General features: G+C 30.7%; 1 protein-coding gene across 17 annotated transcripts in view; it reads right to left on the bottom strand.

Moving 5' to 3' along the window:
* Window positions 1-18174, bottom strand: part of LOC121114935 (KCNQ potassium channel) — a 579520-nt gene extending 561346 nt beyond the window's left edge. For 13 of the 17 annotated variants that reach the window (XM_071887328.1, XM_071887329.1, XM_071887309.1 and 10 more), the window contains exons 1-2: window positions 17848-18144; window positions 13590-15051 (exon numbers count right to left, since the gene is read on the bottom strand). The gene's annotated coding sequence lies outside the window, so the exon portion shown is untranslated. Of the gene's footprint in view, window positions 1-13589; window positions 15052-17847 lie in introns of all 17 variants that reach the window. The other 4 variants (XM_071887354.1, XM_071887327.1, XM_071887355.1 and 1 more) reach the window with 1 other exon arrangement.
* Between the last annotated feature and the right edge of the window lie 1204 nt (window positions 18175-19378).

The following is a 19378-nucleotide window of genomic DNA, read 5'->3' as shown; positions in this document are numbered from 1 at the left end:
GGCTTCTACACACCAAAAATGACTTGAAATACCTCAAACATTGCAAAAGTCAGTTTTTTTTAATAATTCTCAGCAGGGGGGATATTATCCTTAAAATAAATGTAATTTGTTATTTAATTAGCTATCAAATGACACAAACAATTTATCCTTGACTAAATCAAAGACTCTCTAATTATTCAAGCTATAAGTATTCCTCCTTTAATTATTAATGGTGATAAATTAATTAACCAAGAGAAAGAATTGAAGGAACTATATTTAGCCTTTATCAATTTATTGATGTAACTCCAAGGTTTTGTTATTTTATTAATTTTTCTGTATTTTTTTTAAAATTGTATTGTTTAATTTATTGTAAAATTACTTTCTGACCTAACGGTTTGATGAACTTTTGTATTTAATGGGATACTTATCATGAATAATTAATATTAGTATACTTTCTGTACCAAATAGTTTTTTGTTTTTTTTTTATGTATAAATTTAAGCAACACCAAATCCCATTGTGGATTATCCCATCTTTTCAAAAATATATCATCATATCAACTTATAATGTAGAAAATAGTAATGTCCTAAGTAATAGATTTAAACATAGTAGAATTGTAGAAATGAAAAAAATAAACAGAGTGAGTCGTACTAAGATTTGTCTTGAAGGTCTTTCTGACAAAACTACCGCAATTTTGAAACAATTTTAAAAAAAATCTCAACTATTAATATTATTGATTTCAAATTGTGACAAAAATACCAAATTTTGACAGCATTTCTTTTTTTTTTAATGTTCTTTTAATTATTTAGATTAATTAAGAGTTTTTCGTTAGAGACCCTTCAATTTTTTCCCGTCAGGGGAAAAAAGACGCCATATTTATTTTACTCCCTTGATATTTAGAAACATTATTAGTATACATTTCATCATGGAGCGACATACGATTGCGATCAGCGATTGCAAATTATGCAAATTTATATATCGAAATAACCGTTCAATTGTCGCAACTTTAAGAGCGTTACGGCCATCAGTGATGAAGCTCATTTCTTGGCTCAATGGCTGTGCTAATAAGAAAAATATGCATTATTGGTGAGACAAAAATCCACAAGTGCTTCACAAAACATCATTGCATCCCGAAAAAATTTTTTTTGGTGTGGACTTCTTGCTGGAAAGATCATATTTTTCGGTGGATGTTGATAAACGCAAACATGACATTTCCACAAAACGGTGCAACTTGTTACACAGCAAACGTTACAATCGATTTATTGCAAAGCAAATTGAGTGAGCGCGTTATTTCGAGAAATGGGCCAGTTAATTGGCCCCTCGATAGTGCGATTTAACACCTTTTGATTATTTTCTTTGGGGTTACGTGAAGTCATTGGTCTACACCAATAAGCCGGCGACATTAGAAGAGCTCAGAGATCATTTCAAAAGCAAAATTGCTGCAATATCGGGGAAAAGGTGTGGAAAACTGGGTTCAGCAATTGAACTTGTGTAAACGTACTGGTAGTGGTCCCGCTAGAGAAATCGATTTTCATATATAAATGTATAGGGTCAGGATTCAAATATTAGAAATTTTTAAAAGCTTTTTTCAATTCTCCATATTTTTATTTTTGTGCCATTTTATGGCAAACTTTTGAAACAAAAGTTGGTAATTCAACAATTTCCTACTCTTTTTATTCAATATGTCCCCCTCTATTCTGAATGATGGCTACATACGGGACAAACAGAACTACAGTTGGCCTTGATGAAGTCAAAGAACAAGTTATTCCCCTCCTCCGTGATCACGGCCTTCAGGGCATCGACATTTGGGTGAGAAGTCATGTTTTGTTTTTTTTGCCCTTCCAAGAAACATCCAACAGCAAAGTCCAGCGGGTTCACGTCGGGTGAGGACGAAGGCAAGAAGTCTGTCAGCCAGAAGGCAGCCATGTTCTCCCTGCAGAAATGCTGCACCTTCTTGGACGTGTGAGCCGGGGTGTAGTCCTGGGTAAACACTGTTTGGTCTCTGGATTCAGTCAAGAAGTGATCATTTCTCCTGTTCAGTACAGCGTCCACTCGTTCACTTAGTCGTGGAGGAGATCGCATACCGACTGCCGTTTTTCTTGTTGCTCGGACATTTTTGAGCGCAAAAAAAACAAAACAAACATCAAATTGTAGCTTTTTGTCAGTTATTTCAAATGGTGGCAAGTAAAAAATGTCGAACTTTTAGAACTGAAACTAGACGGCCTCGAAACGGATTCTAATTTTTGAATCATCCCCCTGTTTATGTTTATAATTTGCATTGAAAAAATAAATTTGAGAAAATATTTAACAGTTTGATTTATTTATAACAAAAAGTTGAAGCATTCTTAATGAAAAAGCCTTTATAAGTAAACATTTAGTTTTATAATTACTTTATCTAACCTAGGAATTGTATATGTAAGTATGTTCAAACTAAAAATATGATCATATTTATTATAAATAAATGTGAAATTTAATGTAAATACTTTTTAAAAAAAAGAATATTATTTTATAATAGATAGTTTTCAAATATAAACTTTTTCACTCGAATGAGAAGTTTTATATTTAAAAACCATCTACAATAAACGAGAGACCGAGTATCGAACCTACGCATATTGAATTCAATAGAAGAATTTATCCCAAGTGCGTTGTCTACTAATCTACATCTCTACATAACATACATCAGGTTTTTTTTTAAAACAAAGTTGTATTTTCGGCAAATTTTATTTGATGAGAGGGGGGTAACACCCTTCCTTGACGTCCAGGGTTGATCATAAATACAAGTAGCAAAAGACAGTTAAACTATTAATGAAAGAAAAATTATATTTCCAACTTCTCACAAACTCAATCATCAAATAAATAAGAGTCTTATTTCTTTCATTGATATGCTAGTCACTAGTGTAGTGTTGTTCTTTATTTATTCGGTCTAGGTCATTTTTAGGACCAGTCTTAGACTGTCGGTGCCTAAATTTTGTCGTAGAAATGTTGATGTTTTATAATGTTAAATAAGATATATGAGATATGTATTAATATCAATGCACACTTGCAAAAAATATTCCTATTTTCATTATAGTAAAATATAATACGAATATATTATATGTTTACTTATTTATATAATTAACGCTATTAATTATAAAAGGGAATAATGAAAAAAGGAAAAGACCCTCAATGACGTCACGATGGATCAATTGTACCTTCTTTAAGGGCCGACAAGTGGGATTGGACTGGATGGGACCGAACAATACTCATCACCTCTTTCCTTAGAGTATCTTTTGGTTTAAATCTATTACAGTGGAACCCGCTTATAAGCGACAACCAGTATTTACTAACAAAAAATCCAGGTCTCAATTTCTTTATTTCATAAATTGACCAAGATATAGAGACCAAAAATCCGGACTTTGAGGTATTTTTTAATCGAATAAATTTATTTTTTGACTAACTTTTTAAAATTATTTATGTACACGAGAGAAGATTTTATCTATAGTGATTTTCTATTATAATGACTTGTACTTCTTCATTTATCTAATGTTTTAACTATGACAACAGCTGATTAGGCATATGGAGGTATCATTTTATTGAAATATATTGATATCACGGACAACAAAAAATGTGTTAATAACTATAAACTTGGACAAAGCAAAAAAAAATTCTTCGGTGCCATGTTCTCAATATATGTAATCGGGTGGTACCACTGTACTTTTATTTTATTAATAACTTGAAATTATATAAACAAAATCCGAAATAGAAACAGGAAATTTTTAAACTTTTCATACAAAATTGTTGAACGTTTAATTCATGGAGATCAAATAAAAGAAAAAATTAATCATCTTTAAAAAAAAACGTAAACACTTTGTATTGAAATATGTACATTACGAATTTCATTGAGAGGGGATCCATCAACAAGTTGTTATAAAAGGAAACAGACTTTTCAATGGTAGAGAAAGTTAATTTAATTTACTTAAATCCAGACATGGTGAGAGCTTTTTGAAGAATTATTTATAGCTTTAACACTGTAATATATATGCCTTTTCAAATAATTATATATTTAAATATTCATAAAAGTTATACACTCTTTGAAGGTATCCCTAATAGCACTTAAAGTAGCTAGAAATTGATTTTGACAATTTAAAAAAATAGAGAAATTTTTGATAAATTTGATTTAAAAGACAATATTGGGGTCAATATCAGTATCTTAAATCAAACAAAGGTTCTTAACGATAACTAAATTTCTTGGATACCTGAATTCATCCCACAAATTTGAATACCAGGCTTATAATTGACTTAAATAGGTAAATTATACATATATTGGGCTGTATGTACGAGTATATATGAAGTGAATATATCAATGTTCTTGATTTTGTTCAATTGTTTTTTATGTTAACTCACAATAATAATAAATGTGATACATAATACAATTGTCATGTAAATTTTATGAATTTAGCTTTTTTTGATGTTGGAGAAAAGGGGGGGATGTTACAATTGTGTTGCATAGTAACTGTTTGTGATATCCTCTACAACTTTAAATCGTGATAAGTATAGTGTTGTTTTATTGTATTTTTAACTAGATTATATAATTAGAATTGACATTTTTGTAAGGAAAAAAAGAGCGCGACGAGAAAGCAGGTACCATACATATGGTACTACTGACATGAGACCATTGTTAATATCAGCTGCCTGTTATGATTTTGGGGGATAAAAGGAATTACTTCTATAAAGAGGAGAAACCTTATACATTTAAAATATTTTAGAAAAGAAAAAATATCATAATGAAAATTAAATTCATATATATATTTATTTCATTATAAATTTTTAAAACAATGTATACCTAATATAGACAAGAATGCTTACTTTAGATAGAAAAGTTATAACCACGAAGACCTATTAAATAATGAACAAAAAGAAGGAAGAGCAAACGCAACAACCGTTGCGTTTTTCATTTCCTAATTTAGTTTTATCCTTACAAAAATGTCATTACTTAGATGTTCCCTCCTCAAGGATGAAGAAATAGTGATAAGAGGGTGAGAAAATAGAAAGCATTGTTCAGTCTCTAAACAACAAAATACGTGCACGCTAAAAAGTACTCAAGTAAATCAAGTAAAAAAATAAAAAATACATATAATTAAATTATGCAACACTTTAAAAAAAGTGAAGATCTTATCTTATAACAAATAAAAGGTTAATTTCAAGTAAATTTCTCATTAAAACCCTGTCATTCATTAAGTATGTAAAAAAAACTATTGTATACTATTACGGAAGCGAAGTAACGTCATTATGTATGTACACATTTCCTTATTAAGACGAAACAGAACTGAAAATTAACTAAGTCAACAATTACTGAAACCTCTCAAAAGATCTTAATGACGAAGACGGATTAATAATTAATGATATCTACCCTAAATAAAATCCTAAAAACCACTGAAAGTTCTTGATTTTTATAATTAATATTTCGAAGGTTAAATTAACGTGACTAAAAAGGTATAAATGTATGCATACAAAAATCTATATTAGTAAAGCAAATTACTTCTGTATGTATTAATATATGAAAACAAGTCACCGGGTGCGCTGTATATAGTCACAGTGTATATCATAAACATATTTTGAAATAAAAAAAACAGGATGATCTCAAGATATCAAATAAATTAAAAATACTTGTCATTATTTGATTGAGATCTTCCTTCATATGCTGCACTACAAAAGAATAACAAAATATTGAAATTTTCATGGATCCAACCCGGATATTCTGTAGGAAAACTGTTGGGAGTGCTAGTGATTTGCAGCTCAACAGAAGAATACCAAGCCAATGCTTTTATAGATATATTTGAGATATAAAAATTAACGGATAAGATTACTGCCCTGGTTTTTGACACCACCTCTAAGGATAGGGAAATTCAAGAGAGACCCGCTAAGCTTATATAAAAACCAATTAGACATCAATTTATTTTATCTAGTATTTAGTTGGGACAAGTTGTTTAGGAAAGTTTAATCTCTAGAAAATCCCTGGTTTAAACAGTACAAGGACAAATGGTCTAACTTGAATAAAGAACATACAAAAAGGCTTCACTATTAAAAGATAATGCCTGAAAGGAAAGAGGGCAAATTGCTTAAAGAAGATGAAATAAATTTTGAAATCAGACACATCTCCAAGAGCGAATTATCAAAAAATGGCAGAACTAACATAGGTACTAACAGGGAAAAAAACAGGAGCAATTCATCACTTACGATGTATGGCCATAAATATATACTCCCAAAAGATGTTTTTATTCATGGAGGAAAGGAACTATGATAAAGGTACAACGAAAAAGCTGGATAGGATGAACAAATTCCTGACTTTGTTTTATACGCTAATGTGGATGACTTTAGCATTTGCAGCGGATATTCCCGAAAATTACTCGAAATTTTCCCAGACATGATATTTTCAGAAGAATTGACAAAGATTAAGCAGAGATCGTCATGAAGAAGCTTCATAATTGCATGTGATATATGACAAAGGAGTTGGTTCCGTTCGTTCTATGTAGCAAACTTTTGTGTCATTTTTACCTTTTTATTTATAGAAGTCTAAGAAAATATATATCATTCTGATTTTTTTGAATTGGTATTAAAGAAAATATTCTTAAATAAGAAACTGAGGTTAGTGTCTCATCAATGGAAAATATTAATATCTTACCCGCAAAAAATGGGTTGATATAAAATAAATTAAAATTGATAGAAGGGAGTTTACAATTTTAGTACTGCGTGCACCTAGATGTTTCTCTTTACCTTCATAGTACTGCACAATTTTGATACTTAGATAATAAGATATGTAAAAATTATTATTCAAAAATGGTTATATTTTAGTTTAGTATCTTTTTTTGGCATTCTATGGTTTGTTTTATCTATACTTTTTGTCCAAAAACTACGCAAAATCATCAAAAAAGGAATTTTGGAAAAACTTAAAGGCCGATAAGGCAGGGTATAGAACTTATCAAAAAATATGTATTTTTTGAATAGGTCCAATACAGGGTGCACAGCATATAGTACCCCTTGTATTAAATAATATAAATACATTTGATGTAAGAAATAATTAATGAAATATTGCAGGCGTGATTGTGCATGTATACAAAGATTTTGTTATTGGTCTTCTATGTTTATCATAATTTATGTACATTTAAAAAAGATGTTAAGATTTGAATTAAACATAGACGCTGGTATGTTAGAATGATTTTTTTATTTTTTTATTAGTGAACCATCTAAAGACCAAAGTACTCATCAGTCATTCCGACATATTATATTTATTTTCTCAAACTCTTATTTTTTATTCATTCTAGAGGAGAATAAATATCAATTGATTTAGTATTGAGTAGTTACGTGTGAGTGTGCTCATGAAAAACGAAGAGTAACACTGAAGATTTATTGGAGAGTTATTTTCTAAATTATTAAAGCAAAGTTTGTATTTTAGCCGTCGCCTAATTACTCCAGACAATGGCACGTACTATCGCTAGTTTTAAATATGTGGCACGTGGACGCAATAACAAGTTACAAGTTAGACTACAAACTGATTCATCTCATAAAAACTGATTATGTTTATCAATTTTTATATTTTTTTCACTAATGAATAGAAAAATGTCCAAGACTCAGAATCCAGTCACAATATGCTCATCGAAACTGATTCCTTAGAAGGCCCGGAGATGGCTCAAAAAGGAAATACTAAGACAATAAATGAAGTGTTGATGACACCATCTAGCCTGATAATTGTCAATACACCTACAAGGAGTAACTTTTTACATGCGAGGAAAAACAAAACTTCAAAAAACTACACTTAATAAGAAAAACCACAACCACCCCCCTTTTTGTTCAATATGAAACTGTCATGAATAGCTTATAATGTAAACTCGATTGCTTCTCGGAAAAAAGTGCCTTCGATCTTGAATAATTTGAAATCTACAAGTTTTCCTGACATTGTAGCCTTACTGGATACGAGGCTCAGGGATTCAAAAAAAAGTTCTCAATTCTCTTCTTTTTTTTTCACCCTCATTCTTTTTTTTAGTCAGCTGCCATCACAAAAGCATCCCATTCATTTTGAGGAGTTTTACTTACAGAGGAAAAATATTTTTCTCCCGTATTTATCGAGTCAGATAGCAATGGTAATTACATAAAGGTAAACATTGACCCTTCAGGCGAAGTCTTAAGAATTTTTGCAATATATGGCCAAAATAGGGTGGCTTCTTTTCAAATATAGTCGCTGGAATAAAAGAGCGAAACATCTTAATTTTAGGAGATCTAAATGTTACTTGGCAAATTGGAAGGGGCACGTATACTTATAAGCGAATGGGAAGGACTTTTCAGTGATGCTGGTGGACTTTCAGAAGGCCTTCCCCATAAAACTCCCATAAATATATACCGTCTCAGCTAAAAAGATTCGGATTTTCCCTGAAAATGATTCATATGGTAGCAGCTATATTAAGATACTCTTTCTCTAAATATAGCTCTTTGTGTGAGGAAGATTATTTCGAGATAACTCGGAGATGCAAACAAGGAGATCCTTTGTCTCTAAACCTTTCATGGACTCCAAAGAAAAGTGATTCCACTAATGAATGGCTACTTCAACCCTTTTTACGAATAAGTCGAAGATACAGAGAGAGACTCCGCATTATTACAAATATTACAAATTAGAAATAACGATTGGGGATTGGTTTGTAAAGTCATCGCCTACACATAGATTTCACTTTAAAATAGAGTACTTCATCACTAAATGTTATTTAGTATTTACGCGACAAGAAGTAAGAGCTCTTGCATACCTAATGGTCTGGACAACAAACTCCTCATAAGATCCCACAAAGTGTAGGAGAGGTTCGATATGTATGGAAATGAAATTGTCTTATAGTTTTGTTTTTAATTTAATTATTTAGCAGATTTTCGTTCAGATGTTATTATTATCTTTTTTCATTTACCCATACTTATTTTTTTGTTTGAAGCTAGTATAACAAATGACTGTCATTGTTATTATATTAATTAATTAATATTGTTTTGTGATGAAGTTGCTATGTGTTTTTTGCAAAGTAGAGATATAAATTCAATGTTCAGAAAATAAAGTAATTATGTGATTTGAAAAAAACAACAACTAAGGAGAACCTTCTACATTTAAAATAGCATTAGTGCAGGGAAAATATCATAATTCCTATATATTTATATTTGTTATGCATTTTTAAAACAATTGACAGCAAAAATAGGTGAAAATGCTTACTTCAGAGGTAGAAGTTAGCACCCCGCCGACCTATTAAAATGAACAAAAAAAAATAACACCCAACAATCGTTTTAACTTTTCTTATCGCTAAATTTCGTTGTTTTTTTTACAGAGGTCCCGTCTTTAATTATGGGTTACATGACTCTAGTTACCAATTATAGGCCAGCAAGCATTTCGTTAGCATATAGCAAGTAGAGAACAGAGAAATGTAAGCTATGTGGTAGAATTTTTGCATAATTTTATTAAAGTAATGTAGTGACGTTTGTTATGGGAGGGAGGGGGTTGATTCCATTTTCTCTTGCTCCCAATAACTCGTAGATCTGACTATGTTCGACATTCAATTCTCAGCATTTGAACACAGGCATATGTTTTGTATTTTTTGCTCAGCGTATTAACATTTAGGCCCGGACTACACAAAGACGTTTTTCTTTAATTTGGACTCGGAAAAGTTTCACGTCCATGCGAGGAACAAATTTGGGCTATGAGTGTTGTTGTGTCTCATGGGACCTTATTATTAGAGAAGCGAAAATGATCGCGTTCGGCGTGTAAAAGTAAACTCCTCCTCTTAATTTGTACAAGTCTGACGCGTAGTCAGATTCTTCCACTCTAGAAGCTGTTAACAAAAAAAATATTGTTTTTAGGCATAACTGAACTCCGGCCTCTTGTGAATACAAGCCTTAAAACGAATAAATATTTTGCATTTTCCTCAGATAACGTTTCTGTGTGGAGGGGTCTTTGGATATTAATAAACTACCGTTCAAAAGCCTGCAGTTGGCATGCTATATATTACAAAATTTGATTTTAGTAGGTTGAAATAATTATCACCATATATGTAGTTTTATGGTCTATTAGAATGACAAATTGAATTAAATGAAGTAGGTGGGAGATAAAGATATATATGCTAGCGGTAGTACCCTTCATTGCCCGGAGTTATTAGGGGGCGAGGAAAAGACAAACGTTGTTTTATCTGTATAGAGGATAACTCCCCTAGAAATCAAGATTGTTACTTTCCATTTTTAATGAGCACACTCACTCATAGTTACTCATTACTTAGATGTTCTCTCCTCAAAAATGAAAGAGTGATAAAACAACTAGAGGAAATTTAAAAAAAACATTGTTCAGTTTTGCCAACAACAACAAAACTTGCACGTTAATAAATGTATATAATTTATATCCCTAAATATATATACTATTCTTTTCTTTTCCTTTTCAATATGACGTGCTGAGCTTGAAATACACACGATCGTTGCTAAACCTTATCTAAAGGCACATCCATTATTCTTTATTTTATTTATATACTTCTGTTTTATTTTTCAATATGACGCGCTGAGCTATAGCTACATACCCTCATAGTTAAAAATGAGTTATCTTCAGACAACTAAATAGACAAACTTTGCTTTGTATATATATATATGAGATATAGATATTTATAAATTGTATAAGCCCCATTGGACAATTTTTCAAATATATGTATATATTATGTACTGCTACAAATGTAGCAGTATTAAGAAAATTTAAAACATTCAGTTAATATAAAAAATATGTTATATGACAAATATAGGAAATGTAAACTTAGAAAAAAATAAAACTGGAGTTTATCCATGAAAATAAGAATGTATGAGTGATCATTCTATAGTATACGTCGTGAGTTAACACAAAAACAATCTAGAACAAACATAACAACTAGAAATATCCAATTTATTTAGGGTACATTGTACAAGTTTTCCCACACGTCATACTTTATCTTTCTATGTCGAAATTGGAGAGAGCTACAGTGGATATTTGAAATTACATTATTGCAACCTTTTAATAATAAGGGTATAACTTTCCTAAGTGGAACGAAGTGATACTTTACATATCGAAGAAGATATTACTGGAGCAGGAGTTGAGTAATCTTTATTCTGGATTTAATCGATCACAATTTCTCGAATAAGTTTCCACGTAGCATTAGACAATAATTGGAGCGTGTACTGTATATTTCTATTTATGTATGTTCATAATTTTCTGTTCGAAGAGTTAATGGATTTGATGCTTTACAAGTTCCTCTCTATGATACTTATTACTTTCATTCTGTCATTATACTGTAATGTTGTTGTTTTTTTGGGTTTTTTTGTAACTTTATTGAGCTTTTTCACAAAACCAAAGCCTTAGTACATAATATTAAACATCAAATTTTAACCTTAAAAAAAAAAAACATTAAAAATAAGAAAATTATGAAACTAAAAATAAAGATGAAATTAAACATAAGATTTAATTCAAAATTAAATAACGTTAGTGCCATAGTCTTCAGTTAACTGAAGAACTAGTCAATATCTTTAATGAATTTGATATGTATATTAATAACGGGGATGATGTTTGAAACGTTTAAGTCCTTCTTAGTCCTTTTTGCATATAATCATTGTTGAGTTTTTGTAATAATGGCGTTTACCTTGTCTTCCTCTTTCCCACAATAGTGTCCTAAAAATGCATCTCTATCAGTTGTTGCTCCAAAATTATCCAGCAGTCCATAGGAGATCCGCTCATAAGTTACACTTAAAAGCCAGCAGCTCCAGAAGAGATGGGCAATAGTCTCTCTTGCTTCATTGCAAAACGGACAAATACTCCTCTGGTCATTAAAGAATTTTGCCTCAACCTCCAACGTTCCTGAGAGTAATCGATATTTGAACTATACAATAATGGTTCATGGTACATCTAAGAAAGGGTGCTTTACTAATGTTATATAATCTCCTCTGGTCTCATACCTCTGTCCACAGATAGAATCCAAGAACCTCTTACAATTATTTTCATAGACCTCCGAAGTACTAATTGCCCAAATATCTTAAAAAAGTCGAGATCCCTCTCTTCCTAATCCAATAATATGTTCCTCGCTTTTTGAAGTTATATCCTTATTATTAAAAGGTTGCAATAATTGACTTTCAACAATCAGCAGTTGCTATCTCCAATTTTTCGATAGAAAGAAAAAGTATGACGTTCGGGGAAATTTTTGGAATGCATCCATTATTTATATTTTTTAAAGTTCAATATTTCATAGACAGACTTTGGTGAATTATAAACTTTGAATTCAAATTTCTGGGATCAGTTGAGATATTCAAGTATGTTAACTATAGTTCAGAATTTTTATCTGATTTAAGTGACTTAATTTAGCCCCAATATATTCTTTTAAAATAGATAAAAATATATCAATGTCTCATTCTTTAATTGTTACAATGAATTTGTAAGTAGTGCAATTTTCAGCGTCTCCAAACGATTAAACAGAATTATTTGTTGATAGAAATTGATGTAATCCAGCCACATTTTATTTGAAATCATTCTAGCTTGCTTTTGTGTTAACACACAACATATGATATACAATATATTGTATGTGTACAATTATCACGTACAAAATTGAAATTCAAAAATAGCCATAGATTATGGCCATAGTCCAACACTAAAAGAAATTATCATACGAATAAAAATATGTATTTCAAAAAGTGGATTAAGAAAATCAAGCGAGTTCTTGAAAAATGAAACACATTTTAACATTTCACTTAGTCAGTACTTAGCTATTTTCTACCATTTATTACACACGTCAAAAAAGATTACAATACCTTATTAAATTTTACTAGACGATAAGTCCCTTAACCAGACAAAATATAGGAGCACTGTAAATTCAAAGAGGTCCCAAGGTGATGACGAGGATTTTTCTATGCGGGTTTTAGAAAAAAATCAATGCCAATTTTCTATGGTAAAATAATATGTAATTAAAATTTATGTTATTACCCCCCTCTTAGTAGTCAGAGCCCAAACTTTATAAGTTCATTACTTATATGGAAGACTGAACTGGACGGGACTACAGTCTTCTGTACTAAATAAGTCAACACAAGTCACAGGGGAAAATAAAAAAAACAATTATGAAAATCAAGAATTTAGAATATGACTACAATTATGCAGTTTTAGTGTGATATAATTTAAATTATGCCCACATTTATATTCAAGGGCGTCCAAAGGATGATAAATATTTTTAATTTTAAAATATATATACTGATATTTCAGTTGTTGAACACAATCATCGTTTCGGGGAGTGGAGACATGGGCTACTTAGTGCCCCTATAGTGACCACATTGTTGGGTAAATGAATAATTTTATAGTTTGTCTTAATTACATACCGCCCTCATTTCTAACACTTCAAAGGTGTTCTTCCTTCATAAAATTATCCCATAAAAAAATAAGATAATGTAAAGAAATGCATTTATATAGATAGGGATAAGAAAAATCAATTTGTTTCATGAATATTAAAAGTATGTAGCTGTATTCAAATAGAGACGTGTAAGTGAATAAAATATTTATGGATGACACAATTATAGAGTATAAAATAAGAACTTATCAACGATTATAAATTAATTAAAGGAGTCTTACCTTTAATAGCTAAAGAATCCCACTTATCAAACTTGGTGCATCCAATTTCAACAACTATACTACGAACATAATAATCACTTCACTATATTTAGCTTTCTAGAATATCAAAGGAATATTTTCACTTCTACAGAGAACAAATATCCTCAAATACTATGATAAAGAATGTAAGTGATTCTTATAAATATATGCGATTCCTTTTTCTCCTTCTCTATGTTGAAAAAGAATAGCGTCCTTTTAGTTCCGTGGCTTACCAAGTTGTTTTTTAAAGCAACATATGTATATACATTAGGCGCTCAGGTAATAATGTTATGAGAAAAGAGGAGCTGATAATGATAGATGGATGGATGAGATCAAGAGTATTAACATTTGACATCTTTTAATCCTTCCAACAAAAAAAATTGAAAGCTTTTGCAGTTGGCAATCTGCAGAGTGTTTCTCCGAAGCTACCATCATTATTATTTAATTATGCAAGAGATAACATCCTAGTATGAAGTGTACTGTGTATGCCCATGAATGACAGAGTATCAATGATGATTGTTTGAGGAGTTATAAGTTGTGATCCTCATCGGTTGTATTTTTTTAGCTCTCTCGATTTTTTAGAGCTGGCAACCTAAAGAGTGAATTTTCTGTTCCTATGCTGTTATCCTTATTATTATTTAATTCCTATCGTGTATATACATATAGTACGAAGCCGGATTGAAGATTTGCGTGTGCTCATAAAAGACGGAAAGTAACCCTAAGGATTTGTTGTTGAGATATAATTGTAATTCCTTGTTGGACTCAGAGTAGAATTGAAGATTGATGTCGGAGTCATTGTTGCCTATCCCATTGTTTAGTTCCTTCTCATCCCCCTCGTTACAGCTGATTGTAGCTAATCTAATGAAGTTGTTCTCATCCAAATCATTCTTCAAATTGTGAGGGTTACCAAATTGATTTTCGATTTCCTTTTTTTAACAAGCCCAAAATGAGGCCGATTAGCATCACTGGTTAAAAGTGTAAGTCCTTGTTGGACTCGAAGTAGAATTGAAGATCGACATCAGAGTAATTCCTGCCTATGTTCTTGCTAGAACTGTTGAAGTATTTGTGTTTCTTTCCATTCTATCATGCAGTAATCGAATGAAACGTCATGAGTAGGGATGTGAAATTTTTCAAAATCCTCGTCGGCATACATTTAACAAAAAGTGTATTCTGGATACTTGACAGTTTCTCTATTCATGACCGCTAAGCTTCTCTAACTTCAAACATTACTCAAATTCTATTTTTTTTTTTTTTTTTTTTTTTTTCAGTATAACGCCAGGTGATATTTTCTAAAACTCTATTTATTTCACAGGACCCAATAACAGTGGGGATGAAATTTACAACTACGATTTTATCATGACACTTTTTTCCGTTCTCCGATACACACTATGACTTCATTTGAAAAACATTTAAGAAAGAGTAAAAGACGGAACAAGCTGCAGTTCTGAAAAAGACATCCATAAATTAATTTTAATTATATTACATATTAAACAATAATGATACAAAATTTTGAAGCTCTCTACCTACAAACAGTATGAATTTTTAAACAGTCAAACATTATTACTATTAACATAATCTACATAATTTAATGAGAGGAGTCAAAAAAAAAGATCTGATTATTCATTTAAGGATTATTTCTTGATATTAAATCTTGAGTACTACTAATTATAAAACATAAAATCTAAATAAATCAACCCAGTACCTAATAGTATTAAGCTATTATGACATAATGCAAGACATTTCATTTGAACATCCATCTAAATACTCTAAAAACATTACACAAGAGGTTTTCACGTGACAACAGCCATCTTGTAGACATTCATAACCAACCCCGTGACTACGGAGGTGTGTGGGGTATGGTATGTAATACTCCCCTGGCTAAAAGACAAGGTTTTTTGACTTTATTGTCAAATATCCTTTTTAACTCAAAAAGTACAACCGAATTTTATAAGGTATTAATAATAAAAATTCCATTGACATTGACGGTGGTTTTTTAACTATAACGACTGTAAAAAGTTTATTTATAACCGTGTTGATAAATAAGGCACAAATACCAGGATTGATCTTAAACGAATAAGATATTCTGATGAATTATACTTCATATGACAAAATTATGGAAAAGACTTTCTATATTTACTTTAAATAATTTAATCGATAATGATGAATGCTTGAATATTAAATAAACTTCGCATTTATTTTGTTAAAATATTTCTAAATAAATAATAAAATTTTCAAATAAAACATTCATGCAAACATAACAATTCAGTTAAGTCACGAAGTACTAGAACGAAATTTTGTATAAAGTTATACATCAAGAACTATGGACTGCAAATTATGATAGATTTATAAACTTTGATAATGAGCCTCTTCTCTAATAACTTCGATAATAACTGGGAGGGTAAATGGATAAAGAAAACAGTACAATTATTTTTAATTTATTGGTATACATAATATGCGTTGTCATTATATATATATATACTTTTTTCAGAAATAATATCAATATGATATGACCAAGAAAAATATTTTATTTTTTTTCCAGGGAGATAACATGCTTTATCAGAGATGGGCTGTATACAGCCCATCAAGAGTATACCTCTCTAACGTTAAGCTTTATTAGATGTATATATCTCAAACCATAATATATATAGAGTGTGTGTAACCGAAATCTGAACAAGCATAAAAGTTTTAAAATGGAAAGTAAGGAATAGAGTTCCAATTTTGTAATTTTTACCGAGATTTCTTAAAAAAATTTGCAAGTAACTTTTTAATATTTTCTTTTCATTTAAATCATGGAACAAACAAAACAATATAACTTCCTGATTTCGCTCACGCAGGAGTATAGCTCAGGAACATTGCCAAACAGCTGGGGTGCTCTTGAACCGCTGTGTATGTAGTTATGGACAAATTTGAGGCATCTTGGTCAACTTAAAGATTAAAGTCTAATTTATGTGTTTTTTGGCCCGTATCCATGTGGCCCCATAATCACCATATCTGAATCCATCAGATTACAAAATATGGAGCGTTATGGAGAGGGAAGCCTTGTCGAACCTCCGACAGGAATGTGGATGACTGAAGCTTCCATCATTGCAACCTGGGACAAAATGAATGAGGCATAAATCTGGAAGACTTGCTCTGTCTTTAAGAATCGTTTGGAGGTTGCTGTGGCAGCTAATGGTAATCATATTGAACAAATTGTTGCTTTTTATGTAGCTTGGTAGCACAAAATCTACTGGTTTTTCTTTAAAAAATATCGTTCATAATAAGTGGGTCAAAATGACATGAAGAACGATCTTTGTACAAGTCATTTTTAGAAAAATAAAATGATACAAAATGATATTTTTATACTTTCCCTAATTTGAAGTCTATTTATGAAGAGAAAAGAATTTTCAAATCTGAAAAATATCAATAAAAAGTATTTTTTGTTAGTTAAGTTAGAAAACGGGTCATTTTGACCCGTAGGATGATACGGAGGTTAAATAAATTAATAATTTCAGTTACATAATAACGGTATATTTATTGGGGGAGGTCGGTAGACTGGAGTGAGTATGGATAAATCACCGCAAATTACTATCGGGGGCAATTTTTATTTTGATGAATTCCTACTTCTATTGCTCGTTTGACGTTAAGACGTTTATAATTCAGCCGACGAAAGAAGTTCATAAGGTTGGTAATCCAAATAATGAAATAAATCCCACATAATCTAAAATAAGCATTATTTAATATGACGAGCTGCTAACAACCCTTTCATTAAAAGAAATTGGACTATATTAGTTTCAAGAAAATTATTGATCTCATCTTCAAACCCTCTTCAGAGCTCTCAAAGCCTCCTTAATTTGAAAAGAAAAGGGGAATGATTGATTTTTGGAGTTTAGAATTTCTGTTATATTCAAAGCTCATGCAAATAATTAGTCTTTTGGCCCACTCCAGAATTATGCCCGTCAGAACGTCCGATGGATAATAATTTATAACTAATAGTAATAGTCGATAGATGTGCAAATTCACCTTTATCTGTTGAAGTAAGATAACCCAGAACCACAAAGTGAGGTTGAATTAATTAAAGACAATTAAAAGATGCAAGAAAAATGTTTATATCGGACAATTAAATGAGGTACTTACTCGTAAATATATTTGTTTTGCAATTTTCTTAAGGATCTTTGTGAGTGAAACACTCTTTTTTAATATGTATTCAAAAATTGTTCAGATTATATTTGAAAAAGTATAAAGTTCTTTTAACACTCACATTAATGATAGTATTGTGATGGATTAATTAGTGATAATCAATCATTATTCCATTTCCATCATCCAAATGTTCGAATGGAAATAGGTCGATCAGTTCAGCAAGGAATAGATCAATTATTATTGACATGGTAGACAAAAGAGCTCCATCTCTTTAGTTACGAAATCCAGTCGATTTTGAAGATCCGTTATTTGATGGTGTAACAATTTATAATCATTAATAACCATAATTCAATATATGACGGCTGATGAAAGAGAGACTGACTGAACTTCCCGCACAAATTATTAGAAAATAATATTTGAAAAAGAACGGGAGGAGAGAGTATTATAAGGAGTAGTAAAGACAATAACACCGCGTTACCTCACTAACACAAAATACGTCATTACCTTTGTAGTATCACGCCATTTTTCCTCAAAAGAAAAAGAAATTGGCCAAAATCATATAGTAGTTAGCCAAATAAATTAATCGTACTCTCATTGTAATATCATTCTAATATTATTTTTCCACAATTTTTCAAATGAATAATAAAACAAAGTTGCTATTTCGGATATTTATTATGACATCAACTCTTGTTTCCCTCTATCTAAAAGGATGTTCCGTTAAGGAAATTATGGCATTACATTTGTGACCATGAGATACAATTTGAGTATTCAGTGAGTTGATACCATTTAAACGAATTTAATTATTTGCAAAAAATCTTGTTCATTATCGTAAAAAGTATTAAAAAAAATAACATTCATTCAACTATGCGAGAGTAAAAAATAATTTATGAATACATAAAACGACGTCCCCGGGTGCACTGTATATAGTACTCCTTGCTTCATAAACCAATACAGTATATTAAAAAAAAGGGATTACAATATACAGGGAGTACTGAATAAAATGAATGAAATCTGTCATGTGTTTAGTTCAACTCATATAAAAAAATGCGGGTTGTACTTTATATGAAATTTAAAAAGATGAATTTAACTTTAATGAGGTTTAGCAACGAGCTAAAGTACTCCCTGGCTCATCAAATCATGTTTTTTTTTGTTTTTTTCAAGATCTGTTATTATTTTTTATATTCTTGAGGAGATAATGTCTAAGTTAGTATTGAGTCGTCTTTGGTATTGAATGAGTAGCTACTTGTGAGTGTGCCATGAAAAACGGAGGGTAACAACAAGGATTCCTTGTGTAGTTATCTATCCTATATTATTATAGCAAAATATATATGTAATATGTTCCTCCACGCCTAATAACTCAGGGCAATCCCCGGTACTACTACAATATCAAATCCCTACGTAGTATTTTATTCGATACTGTATTATAATATTGCTTAGTAATATTTTATTAAAAGAGTTGGTATACATTTGTATTCCAATATGATAGTCAAAACTACTTCATAGAAATAATAAAACCGGCAATATAATTTATATGTTTTGTACCTGACGAGGTGAAGTTGAGACAACCCATTAAAATAGATCCAGAACGTCCGAGATAATAACGGAGAGACAGGAGGAATATATATATAGGAGTATATTATACGAGTGATAAA

Source organism: Lepeophtheirus salmonis, chromosome 3, assembly GCF_016086655.4.
Source record: "Lepeophtheirus salmonis chromosome 3, UVic_Lsal_1.4, whole genome shotgun sequence".
Taxonomy (NCBI): Eukaryota; Metazoa; Arthropoda; class Copepoda; order Siphonostomatoida; family Caligidae; genus Lepeophtheirus; species Lepeophtheirus salmonis.
This window is presented reverse-complemented; position numbering and strand designations above follow the sequence as displayed.